Raw genomic sequence first — 11064 nt, forward strand, 5'->3', positions numbered from 1 at the left:
CTCCCTAGCAGAGTGTGTAGCAGCTGTCCCATAACTAATTAGTGTAAGCAGACAACTGAGTCAAATGGTATAAAGGACCTAGCTTGAAGGGAGAGTGGGTTCTCTAGCACTGAAAGCAGTGTGTTTGACAATAACATGTCTGCTGACAGTGAAATAGAGGGTAAAAATTTTGCTCAATACAGCATTATGGGGCGAATCGAACTTCCGCAAAAGTTCGCCTGATGCAGGCGAACGCGAACCCCCAAAGTTCGCCTGGAACCGTTCGCAGGCGAACCGTTCGGCCCATCTCTAGTACCCGCCCCCAATGGGGGCGTGATGTTAATTGTTTAATTGTCTATATATGTGCAACTGTTGTCCAGAGTCTGTAAGCACTTGAGAAAGGGCGCATTGCCCGAAACGTTGTGCTATTTTGTATGCTGTATCCGCACAGAAAAGCAATAAAAATCATTGGAGATTTATCCTAAGAAGGGTTGAGTCCATGGTGGAGATTCGTTTGTTACAAATTAGCTGAGTAAAAGCCTGGGGGGAGGTGTTAATTAGCTTGGACAGATTCCCCTTGGAAGGCAAAATAACATGGAGGCATTAATTCCCCTTTCTGTTCTGGGAACCAGGTGACACCTAGCTGATCTCATGTAGATGTTAATTAACCAAAGGGTGATAAGGAGGCCTAGGTTCAGCCAGGCAGGCTACGAATCCCCGGGAGGTCTTGACACCTTGCTCCCTGGTAAGGATCAAAGGGAAGCCAGCTGCTAGCAGCTAGCACACATCCTGAATAACCTGAGTCTCATAGCATAATCCATAACTTCCCAGATCTGTCATACTTCTGGAGTTCCTGAGATGGCAGCTTCGCCAAACGTGGGGGAAGTGTAGCATGAGTCCCGGTGCTGGTTCTGAGGAAGTTTCAGAACATTCTGAGGTAAAGACTGCCAGTTAGGCAGTTTGAAAGTGCCCTGATGATACCACAGGGGTCCCACCCCTCATGTCTGGTATCAGGGCGCTGGGTAAATCGTGACAGACATGAAAATGTTAATAAATCTGCCCTGACCTGTACCTTTCTGTGAGATAGAGCCCATATATGGTTAGATATGATTTCTGGTCCCCAGGACAAGGGGAGGGCTCATCTCATCTTCTAAGGGGGTGTGTGGCTCCCGCCCTCACTCCCTCCTACTGAATCAGGGGCATAAGAATGGCAGAGGACCCAAACTTAGTGTCCTCCACCCTGAAACATCATCTTGATCTCAACTGTGCCAGCTTGAGGATATGCTGGCATCCACCTGGTCTGAACTCTGAACTTTGATTGAAACCAAGAACTTTACAAGTTTTCCCACTAAAGGACATCTTTCCAGGAACTAAGTATTTTTTCTCCCTTCTTTTATTTTTCATACTGGCTATTACTGTTTTAATAATTGTTTATTTTAATAATTGTCTGTATATATTCATTATTTATATTGCTTTCAATAAACCGACGCTATTGTCAGTTGTTCTTCTAGCTACCCTATTATTCAGCACACACAGAACTGATCCCGGGTCTCTGAAGAGACGCTACTATTGGTTGTTTTTGGCTAGACAGAATACAGCGTGTTTTAACCATTTTTATTCGCAGGATCAGTCAGGCAGTCGGGTCCACGGGCCCCTACCCGTGGTGGTGGCAGTTATACCCTGGAATCGTGTGTAAGTTGTAATCACCCGTATCTCACAGGCTCCCTTCTGGTTTGTCTGCGGCTAATTCCCAACGGTTCCTGCGCATTGACTGTGACCAGAGTTCGCACGATCCGTGCGCTGGCACAGTTTAGAAGGCCATTTGCGGTCTGACCACTAGGGCTCCTGTGACAGTGTTTGGCAGCGGTTGGGACCTGTGTTGTGCTGAAAAGTATCTAAGATAGCGCTAGCGCTATCGAGAAACGAACTAATTCGTTGGTGTAGCTGGAAGGCAATATATTTTTTATATATACAGAGAGACTGTGTAGCCAGTACCCCTCCCCAAAAGTTTTATTTTATTTGGCATGGAAATGTCCGGGAACTACCAGCAAATGTGCCTGGCCGACCTGCAAACTCTTTGCCAAGCGAGAGGCATTGATGTCGGCCGCAAGAAACACCAGGACCTGATAGCAGACTTGTCCAGATGGGATACCCAGCAACTGCGGGAGCCGGGAATGTCCGCTGAAGTGGATACCAGCCCATCTGACAATCGAGGGGAACCAGAGACTGAGAGCCCTGACCGTACAGAGGTTGTGCATCCTGAGGGCCCTGCACTAACGGCTATGCAGGAGACTGTCAGTGTGGTCCCCAATCTCAGGGGTTCTGAAAGTACTCGCCCGGAACTGGCCAGTACTGGACTGTCCATGGGTGCTGACCCGGTAATGCAGCAGGCATTACGAAAGCTGATGGAGACTGACCTGGAAAAGTACATGCAGTACATGGAAGCACGAGAGGAACGGGAGCGCCAATCTGCAGAACGCAAGGCTGCTGCTGCAGAACGCCACGCGGAGAGGGATGCCGCTGAGCGAGAACGGGAGCGCCAACGACAGCATGAGCTAAACATGGCAAAAGTGCATCAGGCCAGCCGGGATTCACCGCCCAGCCTCCCTGCTGAAGGAGCTGCACCACCCGTAAGTGCAAAATTTAAATTTGCTAATATTGAAAAAGACACTGACATTGACTTGTTTCTGCGGTCTTTTGAAAAAGCATGCCGTCAGTATCGTCTGTCCCAAGACCAGTGGGCCAGACATCTGACACCTTTGCTGCGCTACAAAGTGCTTGATGATTTCGCAGAATTGCCTGCGGAGAAAGATAATGATTATGCCGCTATAAAAGACGCTATCATTACCAAATACCAGCTGACGCCAGAAGCCTATCGCAAAAAGTTCAGGGCCTGGCAGAAAAAGTCTTCTGATTCGTACCGAGATGTGGTTAGCAGCTTGCTCACCACACTCCGCCAGTGGACTCTAGGCCTCACCAAAGGGTCTTATGATGTCCTGGAGGACTTGATAGTCCTGGAACAATTTCTGAACATTTGCCCTGCTGATGTACGATAGTCTGTGCTAGAGCGCAAGCCGGCGTCAGCAACTGTCGCTGCAGATCTTGCTGAAACTTTTGCAACTACCCGGGTGTCTGATGCCCGCAGAACTGTCCCATCCAGCTGGAGAGGAGGTCAGCCCAATGCCCAGGCAGACTCTCCTGCCCCTGTGAGTCGTCAGCCACAGAGGCCACCCAGCACAGCTGCTGCACCATGGCCTGCAGCCCCTGGAGAGTTCACCTGTCACTACTGCCACAAGACGGGACACATGAAGTTCACCTGTCCGGAGCGGAGGCAGACCACCCCAACACCTGGACCACCTGCACCTCGCCCGCGGCAGACATCCCCCGCCAGTGTACCCCAACCAGGAGCCGCATCCAACATGATGTTTGCCAAGGGGGCAGGGAACTCCCCCATCACAAGCAATCACCAGCTGGTTACCGTGAATGACCAGCTTGTCACTGGTTTCCGTGACACCGGAGCAGATGTCACTCTGGTGCGTGCACACCTTGTCCCCGCAGAGGCCATCATTCCTGACAAGTACCTCACCCTCACTGGAGTGGGGGGCACTCTTTCTCACATTCCCCAAGCTCGGGTGTCCATAGACTGGGGGGTGGGAGTTCAAGAGAAGGTTGTTGGGATCCTGGACCAACTGCCGGGCCCTGTTTTGCTGGGGACCGACTTGGGCACGCTGGTGTCGTACTATGAATCTGCACCAAGCCCTGTGGAATGCCAGGACGGAGACGGACTCTCTGCCCACACCCAGGTACTTTGCACCCAGGGGCAAGAACAGGGGGGAGGTGGGTTGAACGTGCCCAGTTCAAGGGTACCTGTGTTTGATGTACAAACTGTCTGTGATGAAAATGTTCCTGTTACTGTTATTAATGCTTGTAACAATGATGTAGGTAATGCCAATATGTGCCATTCTGAAGGTATACCCGTGCTAGCGGTAACACGCAGCCGTACTGCTCAGAACCTGAGCTCAGAACAGGTGGAGGAGGTTCCGGCCTCCTCCCCCTCCTCTGACCACAGGGATGGTACCCTTCAGCCACTAACCTCATATGCCACGGGCCAGCTGGCTGAGTTGTGAGTGCTGCATTTGTGCAAGCACTCCAGACTGACCCTAGCCTCGAGGCCCTCAGAAAACAGGCTTCTGAGCCCCTCGCAGACGAGGCTACGTTCAAGGTATACTGGGAAGGTGGGAAGTTGTATAGTGAGCCTGTACACCCCACCGAAGGTGAAATGAGGATGGGTACCAAGTTGCTTGTGGTACCTAGTGCCTTCCGGGGGCATGTGCTGAAGTCTGCACATGACATTCCCCTGGCCAGTCACTTGGGGATCCACAGGACACTTGATCGTATCCGGGGACATTTCTACTGGCCTCGAATGTGGATAGATGTGACGAACTACTGCCGCACATGTACCATTTGCCAAAAGGTAAAAAGGGCTGGGAATCCCTCCAAAGCTCCCTTGTGTCCACTGCCAATCATAGGTGAGCCCTTTCACAGAGTGGCAGTCGACATAATTGGACCGTTGCCCACTCCCAGCAGCAGTGGCAAAAGGTACATCCTGACGGTGGTGGATTACGCCACCCCCTATCCTGAGGCCATGGCACTTTCTTCCCTGAGGGCGGACAAGGTAGCCGACGCGCTACTTAACATTTTCTCCCGAGTCGGGTTCCCTGCGGAGATGCTCTCTGATCAGGGAACCCAGTTTATGTCCGGAGTCATGGAGGCCCTGTGCAAAAAGATACAGATGACGCACATTGTCTCCAGTCCCTACCACCCGCAGACCAATGGACTGTGTGAAAGGTTCAACGGGTCGCTGAAGCAAATGCTGACCACGTTTGTTGAGTCGCAAGGTGGGGACGATACCTGCCTCATCTGTTGTTTGCATACAGGGAGGTGCCGCAGGAATCTACCGGGTTCTCCCCGTTCGAGCTCCTGTATGGTAGGAATGTCCAAGGACCCCTACAATTGATGCGGGAGACGTGGGAGGGCAAGGGGGACCCCACAGATGTCTCTGTAGTTGATTATGTTGTCAAGTTCAGGGACAAGATGGAGTCCCTCACAAAAATGGTAACGGAAAACATGGCCCAGGCTCAGGCCAAACAAAAACTCTGGTATGACCGCACTGCTGGAGAGAGGTCATTTGAAGTAGGTGACAAAGTGTATGCCCTTCTTCCAGTGAGGCAGAACAAGCTGCAAGCGGCCTGGGAGGGACCCTACACTATAGTGCAACGGTTAAACCCTCTGACATATCTGGTGAACATGGGAGGCAGGAAACAGAAAAGCTTTCATGTCAACATGCTGAAGGCCCACCATGACAGGACCAAGTATGTGCTGCCAGTGTGCAGTCGGTTAGAGCAGGGAGAGGCAGACCCCCTGTTAGACATGCTGGCTGACATACGAGATGTGGACAGCGACCTAAGCGTCAACCCACAACTCTCCTCGTCCCAGCAAGAGCAGTTGCAGGAGGTGCTGGGTCCGTACCAGCACACCTTCTCCTGTGCCCCGGGGCGGACCAGTCTGGCAGTGCATAGGGTAGATACGGGCACCCATCCCCCCATCAGGCAATCCGCTTACCGCGTCTCCCCAGAGGTGCAAGCGGACATGCAGAAAGAGGTGAGGGAGATGCTGGAGCTAGGGGTGGTTCAAAAGTCCTGTAGTGCCTGGGCAGCCCCTGTTGTCCTGGTCCCCAAGAAGGACCAGACAAGTCGGTTCTGCGTGAACTACAGGAAGTTGAATGCCATCACCACTACAGACGCCTACCCCATGCCTCGCATCGATGAGTTGTTGGATACGCTGGCGTCCGCCAGGTACCTATCAATCATGGATCTGAGCCGGGGGTACTGGCAGATACCACTTGCACCTGACGCGAGGCAGAAGTCGGACTTTATCACCCCTTTTGGCCTCTTCGAGTTCACGATGATGCCCTTTGGGATGAAGAACGCTCCTGCCACGTTTCAGCGGGCCGTAAACGACCTGCTGGAGGGACTGCAAGGGTTCGCTGTAGTGTACTTGGATGACATTGCGGTGTTCAGCCCCACCTGGGAGGAACACCTCAAACACCTGTCCCAGGTACTAGAGAGGCTGGCCGCAGCCAATCTGACAGTTAAGCCGAGTAAGTGTCAGATTGGTATGACCGAGGTGCAGTACTTAGGTCACCGGGTGGGGGGTAACACCCTGAAACCTGACACGGGAAAGGTTGACGCCATCCTGGCATGGCCTCGGCCTATCACGAAAAAGCAGGTCCAGGCATTCCTGGGGACCGCCGGCTACTATAGGAAATTTGTTCCAGCCTATAGTACCCTGGCGAAGCCCCTGACCGATGCCACTAGCAAGAAACACCCCAAGGTTGTTAGCTGGACCCCCGCTTGCGAGAACGCCTTCCAAGCATTGAAGCAGGTACTCGCGAGTGCCCCTGTGCTTCAAGCCCCGGATTTCAGTCGTCGGTTTGTTGTGCAAACCGATGCCTCTGACTACGGTCTCGGCGCAGTCCTCAGCCAGGTGGATGGAAAGGGAGATGAACACCCTATCCTCTACCTGAGCCGGAAGCTCCTGCCCCGAGAGGTAGCCTACTCCACAACTGAAAAGGAGTGCCTAGCGATCGTGTAGGCCCTACAGAAACTACAATCATACCTGTACGGCCGCTCTTTCACGATCATTACCGACCATAACCCCCTCAGTTCGCTAAACCGTACTGCTGGGACCAATGGCAAGCTCCTACGGTGGAGCCTGTCATTGCAACAGTACGACTTTACGATCCAACACAAAGCAGGCAGCCGACACCAAAAAATGCAGATGGGCTATCCCGGTGTCAGGGGGAACTAGACCCAACAGCGCCAATGGCTGCTACGGAGGATGTCTTGGTGACACCTCCCTACACAGCGTCAGTAGGGGGAGGTGTGACGCCGGGCGACGCTCAGTCGGCCAAAACGCAATTGCGGTCGGTTAGTGACACAAATCGTTAAACCAAGATTTGATGTGTAGTATCCCTCTGCCTAGGAACAGCTGGGGGATTTGTCTTAGCTGAGTAAAAGCCTGGGGGAGGTGTTAATTAGCTTGGACATATTCCCTGTGGAAGGCAAAATAACATGGAGGCATTAATTCCCCTTTCTGTTCTGGGAACCAGGTGACACCTAGCTGATCTCATGTAGATGTTAATTAACCAAAGGGTGATAAGGAGGCCTAGGTTCAGCCAGGCAGGCTACGAATCCCTGGGAGGTCTTGACACCTTGCTCCCTGGTAAGGATCAAAGGGAAGCCAGATGCTAGCAGCTAGCACACATCCTGAATAACCTGAGTCTCATAGCATAATCCATAACTTCCCAGATCTGTCATACTTCTGGGGTTCCTGAGATGGCAGCTTCGCCAAACGTGGGGGAAGTGTAACATGAGTCCCGGGTGCTGGTTCTGAGGAAGTTTCAGAACATTCTGAGGTAAAGACTGCCAGTTAGGCAGTTTGAAAGTGCCCTGATGATACCACAGGGGTCCCACCCCTCATGTCTGGTATCAGGGCGCTGGGTAAATTGAGACAGACCTGAAAATGTTAATAAATCTGCCCTGACCTGTACCGTTCTGTGAGATAGAGCCCATATATGGTTAGATATGATTTCTGGTCCCCAGGACAAGGGGAGGGCTCATCTCATCTTCTAAGGGGGTGTGTGGCTCCCGCCCTCACTCCCTCCTACTGAATCAGGGGCATAAGAATGGCATAGGACCCAAACTCAGTGTCCTCCACCCTGAAACATCATCTTGATCTCATCTGTGCCAGCTTGAGGATATGCTGGCATCCACCTGGTCTGAACTCTGAACTTTGATTGAAACCAAGAACTTTACAAGTTTTCCCACTAAAGGACATCTTTCCAGGAACTAAGTATTTTTTCTCCCTTTTATTTTTCATACTGGCTATTACTGTTTTAATAATTGTTGATTTTAATAATTGTCTGTATATATTCATTATTTATATTGCTTTCAATAAACCGACGCTATCGTCAGTTATTGTTCTAGCTACCCTATTATTCAGCACACACAGAACTGATCCCGGGTCTCTGAAGAGACGCTACTATTGGTTGTTTTTGGCTAGACAGAATACAGCGTGTTTTAACCGTTTTTATCCGCAGGATCAGTCAGGCAGTCGGGTCCACGGGCCCCTACCCGTGGTGGTGACAGTTATACCCTGGAATCGTGTGTAAGTTGTAATCACCCGTAGCTCACAGGCTCCCTTCTGGTTTGTCTGCGGCTAATTCCCAACGGTTCCTGCGCATTGACTGCGGCCAGAGTTCGCACGATCCGTGCGCTGGCACCAATTAGAAGGCCATTTGCGGTCTGACCACTAGGGCTCCTGTGACAGTGAGGTTAGGGTTAGGTAGAGGAGAGGGGTGATATTGGTGTAAGGCAAAGGAGAGGGGTGAGGTTAGTGTTAGGCAGAGGAGAGGGAAGAGGCTAGTGTTAGGTAGAGCAGAGGAGTGAGATTAGTGTTAGGAAGAGAAGAGGGGTGAGGTTAGTGTTAGGCAGAGGAGAGGGGTAAGATTGGCGATAGGCAGAGGAGAGGCGTGAGGTTAGTGCTAGGCAGAGGAGAGGGGTGAGGACTATTGAGGTTTGTGTTAGGCAAAGGAGAGAGGTGAGGTTAGTGTTAGGCAGAGGAGAGGGTGAGGTTAGTGTTCGGCAAAAGAGAGGAGTGAGGTTAGTGTTAGGCAGAGGAGAGGGGTGAGGTTAGTGTTAGGCAGAGGAGAGGGGTGAAGTTAGTGTTAGGCAGAGGAGAGGGGTGAAGTTAGTGTTAGGCAGAGGAGAGGGGTGAGGTTAGTGTTAGGCAGAAGAGAGGAGTGAGGTTTGTGTTAGGCAGAGGAGAGGGGTTAGATTAGTATTAGGCAGAGGAAAGAGGTGAGGTTAGTGTACAGCAGAGGAGAGGGGTAAACTTGTGTAAGGCAGAGTTAGAGGGGTGAGGTTAGTATGAAGTAGAGTAGAAGGGTGAGGTTAGTGTTAGGCAGAGGAGAGGGGTAAAGTTACTGTTAGGCACAAGAGAGAGGTAGTTAGGCAGAGGAGAAGGATGATGTTAGAGTTAGGCAGAAGAGAGGGGTGAGGTTAGTGTTAGGTAGATGAGAGGGGTGAGGTTAGTGTTAGGCATAAGAGAGAGAGAGAGGTCAGGTTAGTGTTAGGCAGAGGAGAGGGGTGTGTTAGGCAGAGGAAGATGTGCAGCACTCACCAGACTGGTGCGGCAGCTGAGATGGCGCAGCGGGAAGAGGGGCAGTACTCACCAGGCTAGTGCGGTAGCTGAGATGGCACAATTGGAAGATGGGCAACACTCACCAGGGTGATCAGGATAATCTGTGGGAAAGTATGAAGGTCAGATCACACTTGGAAAACAAAGTGCACCAAAAACCTACCAAAAGCTTCTGAACTGAAATAGGAGAGGGGTGAGGTTAGTGTTAGGCAGAAGAGAAGGGCGAGGTTAGTTTTAGGCTGAGGAGAAGGGTGAGGTTAGTGTTAGGCAGCGGAGAGGGGTGGGGTTAGTGTTAAGCAGAGGAGAGGGGTGAGGTTAGTGTTAGGCAGGAGAGAGGAGTGAGGTTAGTGTTAGGCAGAGGAGAGGGGTGAGGTCAGTGTTAGGCAGAGGAGATGGGTGAGGTCAGTGTTAGGCAGAGGAGAGGTGTGAGATTAGTGATAGGCCGAAGAGAAGGGTGAGGTTAGTGTTAGGCAGAAGGAAGTGGTGAGGTTAGCGTTAGGCAGAGGAGAGGATTGAGGTTAGTGTTAGGCAGAGGAGATGGGTGATGTTAGTGTTGGGCAGAGGAGAGGGGTGATGTTAGTGTTAGGCAGAAGGAAGTGGTGAGGTTAGCGTTAGGCAGAGGAGAGGGGTGATGTTAGTGTTGGGCAGAGGAGAGGGGTGAGGTTAGTGTTAGGCAGAGGAGGTGGGTGAGGTTAATGTTATGTAGAGGAAAGTGGTGAGATTAGTGATAAGCAGAGGGGAGGGGTGAGGTTAGTGTTAGGCAGAGGAGAGGGGTGATGTTAGTGTTGGGCAGAGGAGAAGGCTGAGGTTAGTGTTAGGCAGAGGAGAGGGGTGAGGTTAGTGTTAGGCAGAGGAGAGGGGTGAGGTTAGTGTTAGGCAGAGGAGAGGGGTGAGGTTAGTGTTAGGCAGAAGAGACGAGTGAGGTTAGTGTTAGGCAGAGGAGAGGGGTGAGGTTAATGTTAGGCAGAGGAGAGGGGTGAGGTTTGTGTTAGGCAGATACGTACCTTCCTGTTGCTGAACCTCTGCCTGATTACCGATTACTCTCCTGTCTCACGATCCTGTACCGATACTACCTCTCTGTTGCCGAACCTTGCCTGCCTGACCATTCTACTCACCGGTGTGCTCTCGCCACTGGTGAGGTGTTAACTACGCCAGCTCCGCTGGTAAACGGTTCTGCAAGGCAGTAGTACAGCCTTCATTACCTGCTCATTAGATAATCTGTCATTGCAGTATTCCTGTGTCTCTTAGGCTGCAATACAGTCTGTAAACTATATTAGCTAGAACCGCGCTGCACTAGTGATCACAGTCCCACAGTGATGAGCAACCCACAGAGTCCATACAAAATAATCAGCACAGTCCCTGGTTGTTCACAAGCTTCACAGTTTCAACAGGTGCTTTAGCGGTCCTACACCTTCACCACACCCTGCAGAGTGGGCACTCACCCTTAGTAAATGACCCTCAACCAAGTGGGTCATATAGCGCCTGCGGGATACTCTGAGGCGATCCCCAGCCTTTCACGATCCTCTGCTCGCTGATACTGTGTACTCCTCACAAGAATTGCACCTCAAAGTAAAAGCACAAGGCTCCCATAGCGTAAAACCATACGGAAATTTATTAAAAAATTAAAAATGCACACTCACATGTTCCACAGCATATAGACAGCATAGAGTTTTATTGGGCTCTCCCCCATGCGGTGGCCATCCGGGCTGGCTTATGCCTCTACAGGTACTGGTTTCCCACGTCTCTGCACGCCACGGCCTCCACGCTGTGTATCACTTCCTCATTGGTGTCCCCGCCCAACTAGTTTCGTCTGGTTGACTCATC

At 51.5% G+C, this 11064-nt stretch overlaps 1 long non-coding RNA gene across 1 annotated transcript in view; it reads right to left on the minus strand.

The window, feature by feature from the left end:
* Positions 1 to 9333, minus strand: part of LOC137524602 (uncharacterized) — a 59781-nt gene extending 50448 nt beyond the window's left edge. Inside the window, exon 1 of the long non-coding RNA XR_011022731.1 lies at positions 9223 to 9333. This is a non-coding gene — a long non-coding RNA (uncharacterized lncRNA). The remainder of the gene's footprint in view (positions 1 to 9222) is intronic.
* Positions 9334 to 11064: the final 1731 nt, after the last annotated feature.

This window comes from Hyperolius riggenbachi, chromosome 7, assembly GCF_040937935.1.
Source record: "Hyperolius riggenbachi isolate aHypRig1 chromosome 7, aHypRig1.pri, whole genome shotgun sequence".
Taxonomy (NCBI): domain Eukaryota; kingdom Metazoa; phylum Chordata; class Amphibia; order Anura; family Hyperoliidae; genus Hyperolius; species Hyperolius riggenbachi.